Source organism: Saimiri boliviensis, chromosome 3 (genome assembly GCF_048565385.1).
Source record: "Saimiri boliviensis isolate mSaiBol1 chromosome 3, mSaiBol1.pri, whole genome shotgun sequence".
NCBI lineage: Eukaryota > Metazoa > Chordata > Mammalia > Primates > Cebidae > Saimiri > Saimiri boliviensis.
Window position 1 is genome coordinate 173,598,129 of NC_133451.1, and position 23,969 is coordinate 173,622,097.

The 23,969-nt window shown below is 39.1% G+C and overlaps 2 long non-coding RNA genes across 2 annotated transcripts in view; both read right to left on the reverse strand.

The window, feature by feature from the left end:
* Window positions 1-23,969, reverse strand: part of LOC101048910 (uncharacterized) — a 52,597-nt gene that overhangs the window by 3,251 nt on the left and 25,377 nt on the right. The window lies entirely within an intron of this gene.
* On the reverse strand, window positions 194-23,305 carry LOC141584086 (uncharacterized). Its single transcript, XR_012517042.1, has 3 exons — window positions 20,596-23,305; window positions 7,904-8,017; window positions 194-7,755 (listed from the first exon to the last, which is right to left on the reverse strand). It is a non-coding gene; the product is annotated as an uncharacterized LOC141584086 (long non-coding RNA).

The window sequence follows — 23,969 nt, forward strand, 5'->3', positions numbered from 1 at the left end:
TTGAAACACTTTTTTTGTAATTTGGAAAGAAAAAAACTGTGTAAAATGAATAGCGTTGGCAAATGTTTCTAATCATTTCCTTAAAATACCAAACCACCAAACAATCTTTTTATTTACTACATTTTGCTTAAGTGCATAAATCAAAGGACAATAACAAGCCTAATGTCAGAGAAACTTTTTGACACTTCATACATTTGAGCAAGCTTAGCCGATAAACAGTTTAGATGAAGTTATGGTTTGAAATATGTTTCCCAAGAGGACTGTGGTTCATAAATTGCTATCAGGCTACCTCTGTCATTATTGATTTGAGAAGTGCTCAAGGTACCCACAGCTATTAACTAAGGCTAGCATTACCTGACCTGCTTTTCAGAGAATAATATTTGGTTTTACAAAGACAACTAACCAGCCATTCTATAAGAAACATGCAGTTTGCTTGTCATCAGGCACATAATATAGTGCATTCTATTTGAAAATGTTGACCAACAATTAAAAGAGGAGGCAACATAATCTTAAACAGGCTTCCAACCATCTTCATAATCCTAAAGGGAATTAAATCAGTTGTTCCATAACAACTGTACTGGGAAAAGCCAGAAGAATGAGAGCATTTTTTTAAATGCATCAAACAATAGAAATTTGCATCTCAGCATTTTGCAATTATATGATTATTTATTATACCTGTGCATAATAAATATCTTTAATACTCTTTGCAGACACATGTTTTTGATAAGCTTACTAAAAATAAACCCACGGGCAAATCAAATACTAGTCCCATAATGTGTGTGTGTTTATTTCTTTACCTGCCAGCAAAAACTAGCTTGCCATTGCTCCTCAGTGAGGGCTGAGTATGGAACAGTTTACTCTCCAACCCCTGCACCATGCCCTCTGCCTTGTGGATTTAGGAAATGTCAGGAAAGATCAGAGCAAGGATCCTGCTACTTTTTTATTCAGATCCTCTGGTCTTAACCTTCAAGGAAACATTTAAAAGTTAGTTATGACTTGATCATTCTGCATTAGGTTTGTCATCAGTGACCTGGCTTTACAAAAACACAGAACCGAAGAGTTTCAGGAACAGACTTGATGAGTGTCATCAACTGCTAGAGATGTGATAAATTTATGAATTTTATCAGCCTTGCTTTTAAAAGTCCTGGTAAATTAAACAGTCAGAGGTGGAGGTTTCCTGCGAACCCTCTTAATCATCTGAGCGGCTGCATGACCGCTTGTTCCAGGAGAGCTACACAAATAAAAACTGGACCGCATCACTTTCACACAAAGAAATCTGCCAAACACAAAGGAAAATGTTTGGTGTTCTTATTTTAAAAACAAAACAAAACGAAAAACTATCTCCCTGGAACTTATGATTTGAAGCCCTTTGGATAACTCATTCAAGGAAATACCTCTTGAGCTACTGTCTCCTAAGAAAGTTTACATTTGGTAAACTTTCTTCATGTTTCCATAGTAACCTTTGCTAATTTTGCATAACCATCTATTCGGCTATCTGAACAACAAAATGGGTTTTGCCAAAGCTGACTTAAATTCACCTCGGCTATGGCCTTTGTCTAGCACGGCTTAGGAGTCAGAAGTCCTAAGAAGAACAAAGGTCGTCTTTCTCATTCATAATTTACAGTGCTGCATGGTACAGAACTTGGAGAAACAGAGCAGATGCTGGTGAGCAATTAACAGCCTCTCTAGATCACGATCAGCGGCTTCACTCGCCCACCCCTTGCAACCCAAAGTAAAAATAAAATCCGTTTGTTTTGAACTTGTCTTAAATATGAAATACCAGGCCTCTTCCATAGTTTGTTGTTATTGCAAATTAAAACAGATTCTGTAATTACAGAATATCTTTTATTTTATTTTATTTTTTTTTTAGGTTATAAACCATGGAACTCCTCTTTCCTAAAGACCTTGGGAAACTTCCACAGAATTGGTTTACTCCTCTAAAAAGTATCTAAAAATGCACAGTGCATTTTACTCTGGTAAAACACTTCTGACACATAACTATTAACCTTTGAGCAGAGGGTCTCCATCTACTTTCTGTCTTGACCTCGTCTCCCACAGTCCTTTGCGGTAGTTTTGGCCTCACTTCAAAGACCCGCCAGGAGGGGCTGCCCTTATTCTATTTCCTTCTTCCTCCCCCACTTCTTCTCTTGTGCCTCTATTTTTTTTCCCCCCTTCACTTTCCTCTTACAACTTTCTTGCCTTCGGTAGAGAAACATCTAATCTCTCTATCTTCCCAACAGCTTTACAGTCCGCCTGACCATTTACCTAGCTCTTTCCTTTCCTTTCTTGGAGGGAAGGTTCAGCCATGGCCTGGGGGAGTTTAAAATGAGAAACTTGGTCTCGATTTTGGAGCTATCTCTATTTTAACTCGGAATGATCGTATTTTGGGCAAATTAAAGAAAATTTAACCTCAAAATACCAGGTAAATTAGTTCATTATACTCAAAACACAGCTTCTTTGGATGAAAGAAAGAGCTGGGAAGCCGTCCCCCCGCTTTGGAAGATAACAGGTCTACCGAAGCTACAGCATTTGTTCAGAGCCACAAGGCTTTTTGTGACAGAGGAAGAAACTCCCTCTTTAACCCAGCACTTTCCATTTTGACACCAGGATTTCCCCGTGCTATGAAGAAACTTACTGTTGGCCTTGGGTGATAGTCGCTAGAGGAACAAGGCTCCCACCTGTCTTTTGCGGACTGGAAGGACATAAACTAAGGGGTTTCTGCCTTCCTAAATCCACTCAGAGGCAAGACATTTTGAATTAGACTGTCTACTTTGACATCACACTTCTTTCTGTTCCTTTTCTCCTTCATCTTGAGAAAAGAAAAACATGATCAAACAACTACACAAAAGATTAAACGTATTTGTGGCCTGAGTCCATGAGTGAGAAAACATAAAAATAAATAATAAGATTATATATATTAAAAGATTAACTTTAGGATCGTGGAGTTTTTCATAGCTAATAGGAAGACTGAACTCCTGCAGTCCATGCTTTTTTCACTTTACATGCGAGGAAACTGGGCCTCAGGTTACTTGGTGTTAGGAAAGAAGCTGGGGCCGGGCGCGGTGGCTCAAGCCTGTAATCCCAGCACTTTGGGAGGCCGAGGCGGGTGGATCACAAGGTCAAGAGATCGAGACCATCCTGGTCAACAAGGTGAAACCCCGTCTCTACTAAAAATACAAAAAATCAGCCGGGCATGGTGGCGCGTGCCTGTAATCCCAGCTACTCAGGAGGCTGAGGCAGGAGAATTGCCTGAACCCAGGAGGCGGAGGTTGCGGTGAGCCGAGATCGCGCCATTGCACTCCAGCCTGGGTAACGAGAGCGAAACTCCGTCTCAAAAAAAAAGAAGCTGGGAGCAGAAGGCCAGGTTTACGACTCTCCTTCTACTCACACATAATGGAGAATCCGAATACTACTCTACGTTACTAGCAATACATTTAATTTACTGTGTTTGTGTGAATCTCACCTAATTACTTTTGTATTTCAAGGATCTATGACACATAAAAACCAGGACATCTCATAAATTTACGTTCAATCATTTAATTACTCCTAAAATCTTTTATAATTACAACTTTTCATGCAATGCCTCCAATGGTTTCACACGTCAAATATCAAATTTATCAGTCTTCTGGGCAATGTCCTAAACATACAAAAATTTTTCTGTGCTGTATTTTATAGGAAAATAGCCACTTTGGCTTTATAACTTGTTTTTTTCCTGTGCTAGCCATAAGCAATACTGATTTAGTTTTATTTTAAGAAATTTTCTGATAAATGGTTTCTGCTAACGGTTGAATTTTTAAGGAAAACAACTTGTGTTGTACTCATGTTTGTTTTCACCTTGGAGAACAAAGTCCCACAAGTCAAAGTTTATAGTCAATCAAAAAAGGGCACATTACTTTCCCATTTTAATGGTAGAACAGGGACCTTTAACTTTCCTGGAGGCTTTGCTTTGGGGTTTACACAGAGCAGAACTTCCTTAATGCTAGTAATCAGACCCACAGGACACGTGTTAATTGTTCCCGACATGTAAAACTATCTACAGTATCTCAGCTAATAACACCATTGCAAACATTTCACTTTTGAAAAGCACAGTATTGAAACCAATTACATGCCTGTTGATTTACCTTTCCCCACCTTCCCAAAACATTAGAATTGCTCATTCCAATAATGTCAAAGTTCAAATTCCCAAATAGCAGCACAAATTCTGAAAGCACAGAATCGAGTTACCGTATGTGCCATCACTGGTTGATTGAGAAATGACTGCCAAAAGCAAATACATTTGGACAAATTTTATTTATTAGCTCCTACAGAAGCATATAATTGATACAGCTTCCGGTAGCTATTAGAATAGTTTCAAATAAAACATTATTTAAAGGTTACATCACTCTAAGACTAGTTCCTATTGGTTGCCTTGGTAATTTCAGGGTAAAATGATGCAAGTGATAGAAATCTACTCTGATTATCATAAGGAAAAAAAGGTGGAAAGAGTATTGAATGGAGGCATATGGAGGCTTGCAGAAATGATGAGAGGCTGAGGGACCAGGCTGGGAAAATAGTTTGGAACCCAGGAGTCCCACAGAGCTGGGAGCCAGGCAGGCTAGGCAGGACAGCCCAATTCCATTGCAACACCAGGCCCTCTCTCCATCCACTACCCGCTTATTCCTTTCCTTCCTCAAGACTCAAAGTCCAAAAAGACAGTGGCTGATGGCCCAAATCTAAATTACACGGACATCTCAGGGAAGAGAGAAGGAGGATCTGTCCTATAAATGTGCTAGTTTCATTTGTTCTTCAAAAAACCTTTGAATTGGGGAAATAATTTTCTATTTCTGACAAAGTCCACTCTGAGCTTCAGAAATGAAATTCCTTAGATGGAAAACAAAGTAAATATGCCTCACACCAATGTCTTTGCTGCAATAAGGAAGGTCATAAAATAATTCCTGGGTTTTACTTTATTCCAGTCATAGAGAGAGACATGGCTATAACAGGGAACAAAATAGTCTATCTTGGGATCTTTGACCCTTAAGCCAGAAAACAAGATCTGGCCATTTCTCAACAAAAAAGAATACAGTATATTAAACTCAATTCCAACATTTGAGCTTTTTTACGTTAGGTGATTCCCATAAATTTATAGCTTCAATTGCTTTGTATAAGACATAAAATGTGAAAGTATTATTTGCATATAAACATTTCACTAAATAAGGACAAAAATGCAATTTGACATAGAACTTTACACTTGGTGATATTTTTACCATCTGAGTATAATAAAATCAACTTTTTAAAGGTCAAAATATTATTTGTGCATCCATAGGCATTACTTTTTTACTAAAAAAGTGGAAACATTCTGTGCCTGCTGTGTTATAATCTATTTTTAAACACAATAATACATTTTGAAATATTATTATTCCAATAAATATTCATTTCCACCTCAAAATGGTCAGACTAATACTTCTTTGCATATGTGCTTACCGAAGTCCAGATACTGCTTTTTAAATTTTTTAAAGTGTTTATACTAAAAATTTTGCTACATCTGAGCACATTTTCATCATATTCTAATTCTTCACTATAGAGAAATAACAATGAGAACTTGTAATCAGATTTACTTCCTTGCAGAATTGTTTTCCATAAAAGATAATAATAATGTAGAAAGGCAATGTATATTAGTAGATGATAAAACATTAAATGCTTAATAAATATTAACTAATTAAATGAATAATAATCACATATATGTAACATTCACCATGCCAAGCACCGTTCTCATCACTGTACACATATTACTGCATAAAATTTACAACAGCCCAATGAACTAGGCATTGTTTTCAGGTCCATTTCATTGATGAGAAAGCCAAGTGGTAGAAAAGTAACTTGTCAAAGATTTCACAGGTAACATAAGAAGTCTGGTTTTAGATCTATGCCCTTCACAGTAAGTTACTGTTTTCAGGCTACAGGTTTTCAAGAAAGGTAATAGAAGCTCATTATTAATGTAATTTAAAGACAAATTGTGTAATCATTGGGATCATTGATATAATCTTCCACCTACACCGAAGTTGGGATCTAAACGTATTACAATTTCATCCCACATATTACAGCTCATAAATCTGGAATAAAGGACCCCTTTCAAAGAAAAGATGTATTTAGAAAACTGTCCCCAACCAATGTAATTATACATTCCTTATACCACAACCAAGCATGCAGCTTCCATATTATACTGGTCAAGATATGACCTGTGAAAGTTTTGCAGAGGTTGCACTATGCAGTACAAAGTTACAGCTACATAAATAGCTAAGCATAATTTGATGCCATAGGGTGTCACGTGTAATTTTAGTGGCCTCAGAAAATAAAGCAATTTAGAGAGACATCTAATTTACACCCAGGAAATAGCTTAATGAGCGCAGGAATCCAATGTCTGAAGGTGCACTGAATTCTATATTGAAGCGCCAGTGTAGAAGGTTTCAAACAGCCAATCTTTGTGACAAGAAATGAGTGTGTTTTGAGAAGTGGATTGAACAGCATGGAAGAGCACAGCAATTACTAAAAAGGGTTTCCAGACACACGAGAGTTATTGGATGCTGTTACAAACTCTAACTTCCACCATCAGTTACTGCATTCATTTGTGCCATTGAAGCCTACATCATTGCAACTGGAACAAAAATGATGTTTACATTTTACCAGTGTTTTACTTTCAATTAAACATCATGGCTGCTATTTACATAGTTGAATGGCATGACATTTATACCATGCAATTTGATGTTAATTCTTTGTAAATATTTCTCCAGCAGGAGACCTAAGTTCAAACTAGTTGTGAAAATGTCACTAAAAATAAAATAAACTTTAATTTAATCTTGATCACAAATTATTGTTAAACGAAAGCTAAAAACCTGTAAAAAATTTTAAATGGAAGTCCAAAGGAATTAACTGAGATGCTCATGTCCCAGGAAGTGACTTGCTTTTACACTTGCCGGAGCCCTTGAGGACTTAGGTTGACTTAACTCCACAGAGGGGAAGTTAAAGGCAGGAAAGAACGAAGCTGCCAAGAACACGGCTAAGAAGATGCAGGGAGGTTGTGGCTCTTCTCTGCACTGTCCGCTCTCAAGCCTGCAGTTCTGTTCTGAAATAGGTCACAACTGGAAGGTTTCACATTTCTTACGCATAGATGCTGTTCCCCGACAAGCTCCTCCGTCTGCGATCATTTATCATTCATCGTAGCTGGAAATCTCCACCCTATCTGCATCTGAAACTCCCAGGGCCAAGCTGGTCAGCATCCAATACAGAATGGAAATAAAAATGGAAGTGGGTCTGTGTAGCTTTTCTTTGCTTTCTGTCCCAAAACATCTTCTTCCCTTGTGGTGTCTTCTTGTGTGTTTTCATACACAAGATAAGAAGCCTAAGTAAATAAACAACGTTGTAGACTTACCTTTTTAAATATTTCCTTGTTGATTTATTTCAATTTTCTAGATTCTGGTGTAGAAATCTGAATGGGCTCATAGAAATAGGTTTTTGGGTAAAGGCTTGCCTTACATACACAGTGTAAAAGCCAATAATCAAAAATATATAATTTGATTTGAGAGATTACAATCATGCAAAACAAAAGTTATGTCCCTATAAATATCGCCACTGACTTGGCAGATGCCAGAGGTGAAGCCGTAGTTACTATCCTCTTTAAACTTCCAGGAGCTCTGGAGGGGTAAAACGTCAAGCTGGTGCAGTCATTTACATCACTGTGGATTCCCTTATTAGAATACTCTCCTTGAAGGATGCTAACTGCAATAAAAATAATAAGAATTTGATGAAGAAAGGGAAAAGAAAAATGAGAATTTGATGGAGAAAGGGAAGAGGGAAGAGCTTATTTTTGGTCAGGAGTGAGATGAAGTCAAGAAAATTCAACAATTTATCCATTTTGCCAACTTACCAAATTTGTCCTGGTTTGAAGAAAATGAGAAAATCATTCTCTTCTCTATTTAACTAAGTAAACTCAAATGCTTCCAGTAGTGGTGCAGGTAACATCTATTACACGGAATCAACTCTGTGTAAAACAATAGAAGGCAGCAAGTTCTATGGTAAATGAGGGAGCACAAACCTCATCACAAGAATTGCAAATTTTTAAAAAATCATAAAACAATTTGGCTGGTCAATTAAGACCTATACACAGCTGCTACTTTTGACCCTTAAGCTAGCCAAATCTGAGTGACATTTTATGCAAGACTAATGTTATTCAGGAATTAAAGTAAAACACTGGCTGGATACAGTGGCTCATGCCTGTAATCCCAGAACTTTGGGAGGCCAAGGTGGGTAGATCACCCGAGGTCAGGAATTCGAGACTAGCCTGGCCAACATGGTGAAACCTCGTCTCTACTGAAAATACAGAAATTAGCTGGGCATGGTGGTGCACACCTGTAGTCCCAGCTACTCGAAAGGCTGAGGCATAAGAATTGTTTGAACCAGGAGGCAGAGGTTGCAATGAGCTGAGATCAGGCCACTGCACTCCAGCCTGGGTGAAAGAGCAAGACTCAGTCTCAAAAAAAAAAAAAAAAAAAAAAAAAAGCCCGGACAATAAAGCAATACCCCCATCCTCTCTCCCTCTTCCTCTTTCTCTTTCTTCCTCTTCTTTATTCTTTTTCTTATAAAAAAAAAATCTAAATTATCCAGAACTTGGAAATAATGCAAAAAAAAAAAAAAAAAGTAAAACACAATTTAACACCTAGTGAATGCTTGAATGCTTGAGATGATCTAAGAATATTGCAACCCAGGAGCAATCACTAGTCCAGTTCTCTCCAGTTTTTCTACATTTTTTGATGATGGGGATTATGGTGACGAGTATGGTGACTTGAAGGAGTCTCCCATTATGCAGAATGAATTAGCAATATCTTAGGGAGACAAAGCGCCAGCTTAGACATTTGTGAACTCAGAATCAGAAAGCCAAGTGTTCATCAACAGCATTCACGTAGACACCACTTTCAATTCTCTTGTTTTCATATCTTCAAAAAGAATACAGCACTTCCAGAAGTCCAGTGCCTACCTCAGAGTGTTATTATGAATATTAGTCATGTTAATGCCTCACAGGTACTTTGAAGATGAAAAGGACTAGGTAGTATCAAGCCATGAAGTGGCAGCCAAGACTTCCATAACAAATAGAGCAAAACAGAAAGGAGGCACCGCTGAGAAACTTGGAAGCAATACAGCCAAGTATTTGTTTCTGAGCAAACTTTTTAATAATGAAAGCCCGTGAACTCCTCTTCAGATGAAAAGAGGCTCAACTGTGTCTTTAATTAGATCATCCTATTGGAGCACAATATAGTGATAAAGAAGATTTAATAAAGCATTTTGTCTTTTTATTACTTTGATTTGATGCAACATATCTGCTCATCCAAGCAAGATGTTTAACTTCAAAAGCAGTTCTGTCCAACCTCCCCCTGAGCAATAAATAACTCCAAGGCGGAAAAAGAAAACAATATATTTGAAGCATCTCTAAGCTGCTAAGTGATGAAAAGATTCATCATTTTTTTTCTACTGTGGATGCCGCTCTTTTAATTAGTCCTTTACTTTTCTCTTATAGCTGGTAGGATTGTAAGAGTTTAAATTTTGCTAGTTGTTGATTAAAACATATAGTAAAGTAATTTGGGGGAAAAATCTAATTACTCCACACCATGGTAAGACTTTCCTATTTGACATGATCCTGGATAGGCCCATTAGACTGGGAATTTTGGAAATAAACAAAATTAAGTCATAAAACTGTCGGCACAGAATTCTCCACATCATGACAAACTTACTCTAAACATCTTTTTTTGTATGTAGATCTGTAATTAGATTCATCACTTGAATTTAAGATTTTGGCCAAGCTAAGCCTGGAAACACAAAAATAGAATGTTTAGGAGGTTAAGAAATTGATTTTTAGAATGTGTTTACTTTTTTTTAAGGCATCTTAACAGTAATATTAGCATAGATGATTGTTTTAGCCACAGAAAACTTCAGACAAATCCACACAAATAAACTGGTAGACACTGAGTGAGTAGGCTAGATAAAGATGAGAGGGAAAAGATAGACAAACCAGAGGGAGGAAACTGAAAGATCATTAGCAAGGGCAGAGGGACAACGAGCAATCCAGTCAATTCATTGTCTTAACTACATTAGACCTAAAGGCCAGAATTTTTTGGTCCTTAACAAAAATGTGGCTCTATTAGTGAATTCACAGACTCTTGCGGATGCTGCCTTAAATCCTCAAGTAAGCAAAGAGAGAGAAAAAAAGGAAGAAGTCTCTCAGATGAGCCTGCAGGCCACAATTGTTAAGTAACATAACAAAATTTCTAAGTGGTTTTCTAGAACCTATTTTTTTCATGACACAAACAGATTTTTTAAAAATAGTCATTCCCAACATTCCTTTTTCCCCAAGAAATCACTTGTTTCTGTGTTTCCCAAGTGGGGCTTCTTACTATTACTCTCATACCTTTGGAAACAAAGAGACCTCAATTCCAACTCCACCTTCATCATTATCAGAAGCTTCAGTTTTCCTATCATTAAAATTGGAAATAATAAAACTACACTTATATCCTCTAAGTTTGGCCTTGTACCAGCATCTTAATTATTCTACTAGTTTTCTGCAATAATATGTATTCAAGATTGCTCCGATAAACTGCACATATCCAGGTTAAATTGCTTTTTTACTATTCATACATTTTACAAATGCAATTATCCATTTATTTGGGGAGTTTTAACTGGTTATTTGGAAATATATAGACACATCTTCAAATTACAAATCTATACAGAATAAAATAAATATATCACATTGAAGAACGTAGCCTGAATATTCCTGTTTCTTGCAAGTGGGAGGGGATGAGGTCTAGAAGCGAACCTACCCACTGACATTAGACAGCTCCTAGAAGTCAAGTCTCTACTAAACCAATGGGAAGGGGTCCTGCTGGCAGGCAGAGTGTGACATCCAGCAGTAGGCTGTATGCACTGCCTTGGCTACTGGTGCCCTGGAGAGAGCAATCCCAAACCCCCATGCAAGGAGGGCACCAAGATTCAAGGCAAGTTACCAGAAGAGAGGCTTGGAAAATGGGCTCTTTGTCAAGGTCTTTATTGTTGCATGCAGCAGAAACCAACTCAATCCAGTTTAAGCAAACAGGAGAACTTGTTGGAAGGAACTGAGATGTCTAGCAAAACCCAGAGATCTTTCCAGATCTTGAAAATCCATCAAGAAGCCAGGCAGTTTCTCTCAATCTCTCTCTCCCTCTCTTCACTCTCCTCACCCCCAACCCCTCACCATTTTTTTTTTTTTTTTTGAGACAGGGTCTTGCTCTGCTGCCCAAGCTTGAATGTAGTAGCAGGATCATGGCTCACTGCAGCCTTGACCTTTTGGGCTTAAGCGATGCTCCCACTTCAGCTTCACAAGTAGCTGGGACTACAGGCACATGTCGCCGTGCCTAGCTAATTTTTACTTTTTTTTTTTTTATTCAGAGATAGGGTCTCACCATGTTGCCCAGACTGATCTCAAATTCATGGACTCAAGCAATCCTCCCACTTCAGCCTCCCAAAGTGCTGAAATTAGAGGTGTGAGCCACTGCACCTGGCTCTCTCTCCCTTTCTCTCTACACCACCATTTCCTCTGGTAAAAGACGGCTGTCCAACAGCAACTCTCACAGTTGTAGCATTGAGCTATAGCCACTCACAGACACTGATTCTGCACATCAATTCCAAATGCCCTGGAAGAGATTCTGAAGGCCCCTGCCTGGATCAGATGATACTAACATGTCTGCCAGAGGCCCAAGCCTGAGCTGAAGGTAGAGTCCTCGAAAAAAAATCATTGTGAAGATCATCACTCTCAATGTTTCAACTCCAAAAAAGATCGGAAACTGGAACAAATCAGCAACCAAAATAAACCAGTGGTAAGCCTCAGCATGTGGGCGTGTAGCCTTAGAGCCACCTATGCATCATGTGCCACCAGTAAAGGTGAGCTCTTAGGACTGAGCCTGAAAGATGGAAATCAAGTAACACCCTCCATGAGGGTGGAAGGATGCAGAGTTTTAAAAATCTAACTGGCAGGCCCATGGCTAACTCTTGGGGGTCCAGAGCAAGAATGCAAACAAAGACCTACATACCCAATATCAAAATATTTAAAGTTCTAGGCTGGGTGCCGTGGCTCACGTCTGTAATCTCAGCACTTCAGGAGGGTGAGGCAGGTGGGTCACCTGACATCAGGAGTTCGATACCAGCCTGGCCAACATAGTGAAACCCCATCTCTACTAAAAATACAAAAATTAACCAGGCATGGTGGTGGGTGCCTGTAGTCTCAGTCATTTGGGAGGCTAAGGCAGGAGAATCACTTGAACCTGGGGGGGCAGAAGTTGTAATGAGCCAAGATAGTATCACCACACTCCAGCCTGGGCAACAGAGTGAGACTCAGTCTCAAAAAAATAAATTAAAATTAAAAATTAAGTTTTAAGTCTAGCTTACTAACATATTAACTAAAATGTTTTACCCTCTGACCTTGACAAGCACACCTTCATAACAACCTGGAAGGCCAGATTCCAATTTAGAATTCTCAGACTCCTCGGAGCTCCACATTGGAACGTGGTGGCACAAAAAGGCTGGACCAAGAGCCATTGTCCACAGCCCTCTCAAATAGCCCCCCTATCAGCCCTGGTGAGGAGAGGCACAGACCCTGGAAATGGACTAACTAGGGGGAGTGTTTCAGAGTCGCTGGGACCCAGAGCATGATTCAGAGCAGGATTTTTCAATCTCTGGACTTATTTTCTGCCCTAAGTCTTTCCTACTGAGGGGAAAAAGAACTTTTCTTGTGCATTATAGAATGCTTAGCAACATCCCTGGCCTCTACCTACTAGATGCTATAGCACCACTCAAAATTATAAAAACCAAAACCAGGCACCGTGGCTCACACCTGTGATTCCAGCACTTTGGGAGGCTAAGGCAGGCTGATCACTTGGGGTCAGGAGCTCAAGACTAGGCTGGCCAACATAGCAAAATTTCATCTTTGCTAAAAATTAAAAAAAAAAATAGCTAGGTGTGGTGGTGCACACCTGTAGTCCCAGGTACTCGGGAGGCTGAGGCAGGAGAATTGTTTGAACCTAGAGGGCAGAGGTTGCAGTGAGCCAAGATCGCACCACTGCATTCCAGCCTGGGTGACAGAGTGAGAGTCTGTCTCGAAAAAAAAAAAAAATTATAAAAACCAAAACAGTCTCCTGACATTGCCAAATGCCTCCTAGGTGGTGGAAGGATTGCTGCAAACTTAGAACCACTGACCTAGAAAAGAAAAGCTTGTGCTGAGAGAAGGGGCAGAGCTGGGAGAGGGCTGGAGTTGGGGGGAAGAGGGGGCAGGGGGCTCTCTAAAGCGTAGGGACCAGAACAGCAATAACTGGGCACCAGGCTCTATGTTAGCAATCTTCCCAGAATTATTTTCTATCATCCTCCTAACGATTCAGCAACAGACATACTATTAACCCAACTTATGGATGAGGGAACTGAAGTTTACAGAAGTTAAGCAACTCGCTGAATTTTGCACTTCTGGAAACTGGGAGAGCCAGTCATCAAACTTAGGTCTATCCGTGCCAGTTCAGCCTGCGCTTTACTTAACATAAGCCCAACCAGAATCTCAGACCTTGAAGTGACCTTCATAGTAAAACGATGCAACTTAATTCTCTGTCAGACGTGAAGCAGATTCATCAATGCTTAAGAAATGGTATGTAATGATCAAGAACATAACAGAAAGTGTATTCCTCTGTTTAGAAAAACATCCAAGAGGTGAAAAAAGGTTAGTATTGACTTTAATGGCAACACTAACATTTTTTTTTTTTTTTTTTTTTTTTTTTTTTTTTTTTTTTTTTTGAGACGGAGTTTCGCTCTTGTTACCCAGGCTGGAGAGCAATGGCGCGATCTCGGCTCACCACAACCTCCGCCTCCTGGGCTCAGGCAATTCTCCTGCCTCAGTCTCCTGAGTAGCTGGGATTACAGGCACGCACCACCATGCCCAGCTAGTTTTTTGTATTTTTAGTAGAGACGGGGTTTCACCATGTTGACCAGGGTGGTCTCGATCTCTTGACCTCGTGATCCACCCGCCTCAGCTTCCCAAAGTGCTGGGATTACAGGCGTGAGCCACCGCGCCCAGCTAACACTAACATTTTTTAAATTATATCTGCGTGGAATGAGAATCTGCGTTTTTGAAACCAGTGAAGATTTTGTATGTGCCATCAGGCAAAGACTAAAGGAAGACACATATAAATTAACGTGCGTGTCTATGTTAGTAGGGCCATAAAATCACATAGCTACAGCATTTTAAGGGCAGGGAGTATATTTTCCTTATTTCGGATGTAGTATAGTATGTGGTACATAAAAAGCCCTTACAAACTTTTGTTGAATGAATGAATGGCTTTGGATTTCTCTAAATAATTTTAGTTCAAGAAACAGACACTCCTCCGCCCATGGAAAGATTTTGGATAATTGCCTCAACTTTTTATTGAACTTTAGCTTTATAAACATAATCTCTGAGAGAGGCTTGGAATGTGTCACATTTAAAAGTTTTAAAACAAATTTCATGCATGGTGCACTGCAGTTCCCATGAAGCAAGTTATCCAGCAAAACTAAATAAGCATGTGGCATCAGAAAGCTGAAATGCATTAATAAGTACATTTGCATGCACTGGGCCAAGGGTAATAGTACACAAGGGCAAAGGTTAAACAGTTGGAGGCCCTGGTTTAATAGCAGGCCTGAACTGTTATTTAAATGTCACAAATGTCAGTGTTCGTCTTCAAATGGTATTACAGTAGGATTAGTGTCTTAAGCCTTGCTCCAATTTATGGAGAATCGGGGAGAATGATTCTCGTCAACTCGGTCCAAAGCAGAAGAAGATTGATTTTCCTTTACCACTCAGTCTGCTTTTATGAGTTTTCCAGACTCTACCTTCCCAGCCTGCATCATGAATGGAAACTGCCAGATCTGCATGCAGGCCATGTGTGAGCAGTGAATCTGAAAGAGTTATGGCTCATTGAGAAACCAACGAACAAAATGCTGCCACTCTCAGCCACCTTCTCCCGGCCAGCGCTCCCTGCAATTGTCAGAACCAGCAGTGGCTTAAGCCATGGAACACGTGTAGGACCAGTCAACCCAATTCTTCCACCTACTTGCCAATGGCAGAGGCCAGCAGAATCAGAGAGGGGAAACACATCTCATGTCTCCATCAACGTCATTTGTCTTTGCTCAAGTATGAAAAGGTACATGTTTCTGAGGTCAATATTATTTTTTTTGTTTTTATTGGTTATTTTGTTGTGATTAGCAATAAAAATGGGAGCACATACAATGTGCCAAGTGCAATAGACACAGCATCTTATTGCATTAAGGCTCACAGAGCTATGTGAGGTAGGTATCGTTATACCTGCTTTAAACAATAAAGATGGCCAGGTGTGGTGGTGTATACCGCTAATCCCAGCACTTTGGGAGGTCAAGGCAGGAGGATTGCTTGAGCCCAGAAGCTTGAGAACACTCTAGGCAATATAGCGAGACCCCTGTATCTACAAAAAATAAAAATAAGAACAAATTAGCCAGGCATGATGCTGTGCGCCTGTAGTCTCAGCAAGCTGAGGTGGGAAAATTTCATGAGTTCAAGACATGGAAACTGCAGTGAGCCACAATCATGCCACTGCACTCCAGCCTGAGTGACAATAACAAGACCTGTCTCTAAAAAATAAAATAAATAATAATGGTAAGTTGTATGACTAAAGGTCATACAACTTGGCAAGGATTCCCAGGTTTCGAGTACCAGCCTCTTCACAATTATGTAAATGGAGTGACTTGCTGAGAAGGAAGAGGCAAAAAGATCTAAAGGCCCCAGAGCTTCATCCCTTAAAGTAGTGCCCACCATGGACAGAAATAGGGTGATGTAGCTCGAGCGGCTGCGGCATTTGAGGTCTCAGCCTTCAATGGGACACCCCAATCAGCAGGAGAGTGCCTTGAGTGCCTTTCAAGACACTCCCCTGCCAGTTGGGGTGGTTTGAACAACCTCCAAATGAGAGCCGGGTCTATTCTTGACATAACCCTTTCTTCTTCAGAGTTTTGGGCATATCATATAAGTGATTTCCAAACAGAAGGCAGAGCCTTTCCGACCACAAAGAGGGCACAAGGCATGTCAGAGCAGGTCAGGGAGACCTTACTATGAGCATCTTGAGCTCCGAGGGGAGTGGCAGCCCAGGCTAACTGCTTCTCCCCTCCAGCCCTCTCCACTGTTCAGGCCTTTGAGATTTACTATAACTTTAGAAAGGAAATGAACTGCATAATGTCCTGGGGGGGCGTGCTGTGTGGGTGGTGGACCCCATGGTGTGAGGAGGCCCCCAGAGAGTCCACAATAAAAATATTTGAGAAAATAGCCACTGCACAGTAAGGAATCAGAAACGCATTTAGATATCTCCAGAAAGAAAACATTGAGGACAGCCAGGCCCCTCTTCAGTAAGCTTCTTGTAAGTGTACTCTCTATTCTTCTTTTCCTCATTTCAATTTATCAGATGACATTAATAAACAATCATATAAATACATGTTGTGGGGCCATATTGACAATTAATGAGATTAGTGCAAAAATACATTTAAGATCTATGCCGGCTGGGTGCGGTAACTCATACCTGTAATCCCAGCACTTTGGAGAGCCAAGGCAGGTGGATCTCTTGAGGCCAGGAGTTCGAGACCAGCCTGGTCAACATGGTAAAACCCTGTCTCTACTAAAAATACAAACATTAGCTGGGCGCGGTGTCAGGTGCCTGTAATCCCAGCTACTCAGGAGGCTGAGACTCAAGAATCACTTGAGCCCAAGAGGCGGAGGTTGCAGTGAGTTGAGATCGTGTCATTACACTCCAGCCTGGGCAACAGAGAAAAGCTACTGTGTCTCAAAATAAAATAAAATAAAAGCCACATCTCAAAAAATAGCTAAAAAAAAAAAAAAAAAAAAAACGGTTTAACCAATAATCACTATCATTCATATTTCATATTCTGCAAACACACAATATCCTTAATACTTACTAAGTTCCAGTTATTATTGGACACTTCACATATTTAATTTTTGCCCTCACAACAGCCCTGTGAGGTAGGTGATATTATTCACCCCTTTTATAGAAGAAATGATTGTGTCTCAGAAAAGCTGCATGACTTTTCCAAAGTCTCCTAAAAATAAAACTCTGAACTGAGGTCTTCGATTCTATAACTCTTGATTTTTTCATGTCAGCATTTTGACAGTTCAACACAGCAAACAGTCCACATGGGCAATTAGAAAGAAGAGGCTAATGAAAAGGTTATTATTAAGAATAGAGTTCATTCTTACAAAACGTTGTCTAGGTGGGTTTAGGTTACTACGCACTTTAAGTTGAAGCTACATAGACAAAGTAAAAATTTATCATTATATTTTTTCAAATTATTGTTGAATTGGTATCAAGATCAACCATCATTTAATTCTACACAGCCTCAACTTGCCTGATAATTTGGTCTTATTCACTGTAGTCATTTCTGCCATTAAAATCTCTTATTTTCAATATTCATGCATACACACAAACCCTACACACACACACACACACACACACACACACACACACACACACACACAAACCCCAACAAATTGGATTTCAGCAAGAGAAATAAAAGATAGCAAAATTTAAAGCAACTCTTCTTATGTGTCTTTAGGTTAATTTGTCCATACTTGATTTTTGGGTTTTTTTGGAAAATTATCTTCCAAGTTTAAACAAACTTTGAACCCCCTCTGCTAAAAATTTTCTACAAAAAGAGTTGAAAACAACAACTACTACATACAGTTCCAAGAAATGATTGGGCAAATACAAATTTTAAAAAATAAATTTGATCTGGATTTTTTTTTTTTTTTTTTGACAGTCTCGCACTGTCACCCAGGCTGGAATGCAATGGCATTATATTGGTTCACTCTAACCTCTGCCTCCCAGGTTCACGTAATTCTCCTGCCTCAGCCTCCCGAGTAGCTGAGATTACAGGTGTCCACCACAACATCTGGCTAATTTTTTGTATTTTTAGTAGAGACAAGGCTTCACTGTGTTGGCCAGGCTGGTCTCAAACTCTGGACCTCGTGATCCGCCCACCTCAGCCTCCCAAAGTGCTGGGATTATAGGCGTGAGCCACCGCGCCTAGCCTGATCTGAATTTTTATGTTAGATATGGACATTTAGAAAATAACCTACTGTGTATTATCATCTCAATTGATTTTTCTGAAGAAAAAAATAAAAAGCTTTTTAAGCTGGAGTTTAAATGTACATTGTAAGTGACCAAACTTCAATTCTGATGTCTATGCCAGAAAATGTTACACTCTAGTCATGCTTTCTCATTTGCAATCATATTAAACATTTGCATCCTTGCTAAAATGTTTGGGAATCAAATGGCCCTAACATGGGAGCTGATGGACAGAGTAGCTGCTTGACTGATCAAAAGTAGAAGTGAAGGAACAGGGGAGTCTCCTTTGAGGGCAATTGGGTCCTGGGGACGTGTTGGTAGGAGAAACAGAGTCCAGGGAAACAAATGTTCTTGGGCTACAAAAAGGCTTTTCAGTCTGTAACAAAAATCCATTTCAACTTACAAATTAACCTTTTCTTCGTTCACTAATAATCTGAAAATAATGTCTACATTAAGCAAGAAAGTAAAACCATTCAATGAAGGAATTAAAAATATCAATATGAACTAAGAGCTTTCTGACCGTAAATGTATAATAGCTCTTTTGTTAATTTGTAAAAGAAGTCCAGGAAATATTTTGATAGATTAATACTCCAATGAGTAGCAAGTTACATTTTTTCAGCACAGTAATACAGTCTGCTTTATTGAGTACCAAACAGAGAGTTGCAAAAATACCCACTGGGTAACAATCTCCACACTGTTAAATTTTAGCAGGTGGAAATTCAGCTTGCCAAAGACTCAAAATTGGGAAACTGCTCTTCCAGCCATCTCCAGACTGCTAACCCTTCATTTTGTGAACTGAAAACTGTAGGAAAATTGTCCTTAAGTATGTGATTAGATCTTGAACCAATCTTTTGTCTTCTGCTACATTCCAAAGAAGTCTTTATACCAGGCAAATAACTCAATGGTACATTATAAAATGGATAAAGGAGGAATGATGGAACATCAGTAAATGCTGATCATGAGATCTCTGAAGCTGAATCTTACTTCTGCAAATTCATCCAGTTTACCCAAAAGGCAATAATAAGAATTACTGGACACATCAAAGAGAGGAGGCCCCTTTATCGGAGAGAATAAAATAAAATAATTAAGCTACATGTGAAAATTTACTTCATTGCAGTTAGTTTCCTCTACTAAGGTGTTTTAACATGTTTTAAATTAAATATTACTTGCCACTAAACAATATAAGGAGTCTTATCCTGCCTGGAAAGAAAAATAGTCACAAGCATTATATTAGCTCCATGAGCTAGGAAGGCATGAGTTGTAAAACATGTAATATAGGATCGCAGTGGTTATTCACAACTGAATAATGAATTGCATGTCACACAATGTATGATAGTTATCTGGGCTATTGAAGTTATAGCTAAGGAATTATTAGTCTCCCTTATCTGAAAGACCAAATGTAATATGAGATCAAAGGAAGTAATAATTATGCAGGAAACAACATCTAAAAAATGCCTCTGAAGATGAAAAACTGATTTATAAAGTTCAGGATTAATAAATACTGAGTATCATTTTAGGTTACCCAAGTTGGATCCAACATTTTTAGCAATTATTTCCAACTGACTATGTGCAGCAGAAATAAACACTAGAAAATTACCAAACTGCCAAACCAGAGAGTCCTTCTGGAGATGGAACAAAACAATATGTGAAGTTATTTTTAACCATTTACATGGCATGAGAAACATCCATATAATAAAGACAACATGATTATGTGACTCAGTTTCATTGAAAAGAGAAGGCCTTCAAAGTCTACTCCAGAATCTCCTTAGACAAAATTGAATCCCTCTAAGCAAAGGAGGAGACAGTAGGAGATTTCTGGTCCCTGCCAACTGATGACATCCCGTGTTTTCTGAATTGGCCCCTGGTGACTTAAGGGTGGGTACATAAAGCATTTGAAGAAGATTGATGGGTGGTTAAAATCAACAGCTAGTCATTGAATAAGGTACCAATCTAGATTACTTTACTCCCTTACCAAAGTATGTCAACAAAGAAAACTGTAGGAATTCATTAACTAGTGATTACAAGATGTAATTTACTACCATCCTTAAAGACCTACAGAGGCAGAAAACACCACATGGCTTCCCCATCTTGCATAGGCTTCCCTAATGAAAATTTTTCCCTCAAAAATTCCTCCATACCAAACCCAATTAAGATTAAGTGATAATTTTTCATTCAACACTCTATACAATATTAACTACTTAAACATTTAAAACTGGGTATTTGCAAAGAAGGGAAAGAAAGATGAATGATAGTTATCTCTGAGTGGGATTAAGAGTGATTTTTAGCTGCTTTTTATCTTTTATTGAACACAATAAGCATGTATTACCTGTATAAAGTCAGAAAAAAAAAGTTGTAAGCACTATCCACAATAAGGACTTCAAATATAAGGAACAGATGACTCTTCATTCCCCCTTTTACTTACGTTTATGTCTCCCTTTGCAAACACAATCATGTTTCTAATAGTTTCCACTTCTCTCTGTTGACTCTTTGGAATGTTCTATGAGCACTTGGATCTCATTTGTTATCCCTACAAATGGGGGGAAAAAAATCTCTGGAGATATTGTCATGTAGTACTAGGTTAAGACTTTAACAAGCCAAGAGAAGATGTGATCTCCCACCTATGCCTACAGGATAACAATAGCCATTAATTTTCTCCTAATTTAAATATATGGTCTTTTGTCACCATTTACCTTACTGTGTCTAATAATGTAACTGCAATATTAATTAGTTCTATAAAATCACCATTCTACAGAAAAGCAGTACTGAAACAAACCACATTCTTTTCACATTTTAAAATTCCAGGGACAATATAGTTGATTATGGTGAAGAAGTAAACACATATAGTTAATACAGAAAACAAGAATACAAAACCAACTCTGGATAAGAAGTTTGTTTCATATCAGCCATGGTTAAATTTGAATGATCTTAATGTCTTCTTTTACCTTCTGTCAAGCCTGTCCTATCACCAAAGCGCTCCCTGACCACTCCCCAGAGATTTCCCTAAATTTTCATGGCCCCATCTGGGGTTTGCACACCCTATCCATTTGGACTACCTTGTACCAGTGACAGCCAGATATACAAGTGACACATATTTGGGAAATCCAATTGAGAAAACTGAATAGATTATATAGAGAGATAGATATAAAGATATATAGTCTATCACTATCCTGCTTTTCAGAACGGATTCCTTATGCCATTTTTCAGGCCCTCCTCACCCCACAACACCCTCTCTGCTGATCTCAGTGTCTGGTACCATGTACAGCAAATATCCTTGTTTGTTTGATTCAAAAGACTATGTGCGTGGCCTTACTTTCTCAATCTACCAACCCACCATCCTTACCTCAGTCCATCCACAGCCCTGCTGTCACAACTGGGGAGACAGCATGTTGGAATCAAGTTCTGGCTGGAAGCCAGAACATCCAAATACCGGGTTCCAGTTCTGCCAGTTCCTACTAGTGTGCCCTTGGACAAGATGTTTCACCTTCTGGGCTGCCATTTTCCCACTTGCAAATCAAAGTTTCAGGCCAGGTAAACTTTAAGGTCTACTTCAGCTCTTAAGTGCTATCATTTCCATGTTTAGACCCTGTTTAGAGCTTCCCTGTCCAATACGGTAGCTACTAGCTCACGGTGGTGGTGGGGGGGTGTTTAATTAAATTTCACTGAAATTAAACAAAATTAAAATTCAGTTTTCAGTTGCACTAGCCCATTTCAAGTGCTCAGTAGCTACATGTGACTAGTAGCTGGTTTTGGACAACAGATATGGAACATTTCTATCATGGCCAAAAGTTTAATTGGACAGGTCTGGAGTAGAGTGATATATTAAATATCATATTTGTCCTTCTAGTGGTGTGCCAACAGATCTAATTAACTTCAGTTAAGTATATCACTCTCATTTAATTGTCAGTTTTCATACTCATAATTCACATATTACAAATGCAACATGTACTTTATTTTAAATGGCAGTCACTTTCAAATGCTCCTTCTGCTTAGAAAAATAGAGCCATGAGAAACACAACTAGAGCTGCAAGCTGAAAAACAGGAGCCTATGATCCACCATTCCCATCCCAATTCCCACATTCAACCAGGCTGAACTCTGTTTTCCCACCCCTCACACTTGGCAGTCTTTCGTGCACATGTCTTTGTTGGCGCGCTTTCTTCCATTAGACGATTTCTCTTTCCTCTCATGTCCCTCCCTAGGTCGAAATTCATCAAGAGCCTTTCCATAGTTATGCTTCGGCAAAGCTGGGCAGAACTGCATCCAAGTTCAGCCATGGTGGGTTAGCAACAGGGATCAGAATGGGTGATTTAAACAAGTTGCATAAAGGAAATACCTAGGCAGCCCGGTAGCATGTGAGCTTGCCTCAGTTTGCGCTATCAGATGTGAGACAGCTACACAGTGAATTTGCCAAGGCTGGAACTGCCTGAGAAGGTAGTAGATCAGCTCACCAAAATACGTCAAAAAATAAGATGAGGAGACAAAATAAGTCATGAAAGAAGGATTCTCTGGGTTATTAGCAACTGCTGAGGTGGTGTGCTCATCATGTGCATCTGGAGAAATGCCAAAATTATCTGCCCAGCAACCCACCCAATCCTAGTGGACAGCATGGAATCAGACTATATGAGCACGTGAAGTGTCAGCCCCAACACCAGGGAACGGTAAGCAGCTGGCAGGGGCAGGACTCCTTTCCTCAGCTCTGACTGACAGTTTCCAGTCACAAACTAACAGTCAAGGTATCCTTTGTATGAATCACTGCTCTGTAAAAAAGTCTATCCCGTTGTGATTTTGCTACTCCAATTGTCCGGTACTCCAGGACAGATGCCACCATCCCTTATCTATTGAAAGCCATGTCTTCCTCCTCAGACCGGCCACAACACTTTACATCATTCTTGAGATACTTACAATGCACCCTTACTGTTTCCTGTCCATTTCTTAATTTCTCTACAAGACTGCAAGTTATAATTAGTACTTTGCAATTCTTCTATTTACCAGCATTTTAGTACAATGGATAACTTTCTAGGAGTTGAATAAATATGGAATCTGACAAGAAGTGGATGACTCAGTGAAGTGAATGAATGGATTTATGAATGGAATATCCTATAGCTAATCTGATTGCTACAACCCCAAAATAATCCAGGTCTTACAGTGTTTCACCTTTATCCAGCCTTTTACACATAACTTATTTAAATCCTCTTTCCTTAAAGAGATGTGTCATGCTGGTCACACGTAACAGTAAACGTCCAGCAACAGTGTTAACTGCGAGGCTGTGTTGTTGAAGTAGGTTGAACACTGCTAAGGAATGCTATTCTGAATTAAACTGTACCTTATTTTCTTCTTAGTGCCTTTTTCATTTAAAATAATTATGGTAATTCTTTTGCATTTTTTAAAATTATTATGGGTACATACATGATAGTTGTACACATTTATGGGGTACATGTGATGTCTTGATAAAGGCATACAATGTGTAATGATCAAATCAGGAAAATTAGAGTGTTCATTGCCTCAAACATTTATCATTTCTTTGTGTCAGGAACATTACAATTCCACTCTTTTAGTTATTTTTAAATATACAATAAGTTATTGTTACTTATAGTCACCCTGTGTGCCACGGAAAACTAGATCTTGTGCCTTCTGTGTTTTTGTACCCATTTACCGTCCCTACTTTATTCTCTCCTCCCTACTACCCTTCCCAGCCTCTGATAACCATCATGCTACTCTCTCCATGAGATCATTTGTTTTAATTTTTAGCTACCATATGAGAGAGAACATGTGAAATGTGTCTTTCTGTGCCTGGCTTA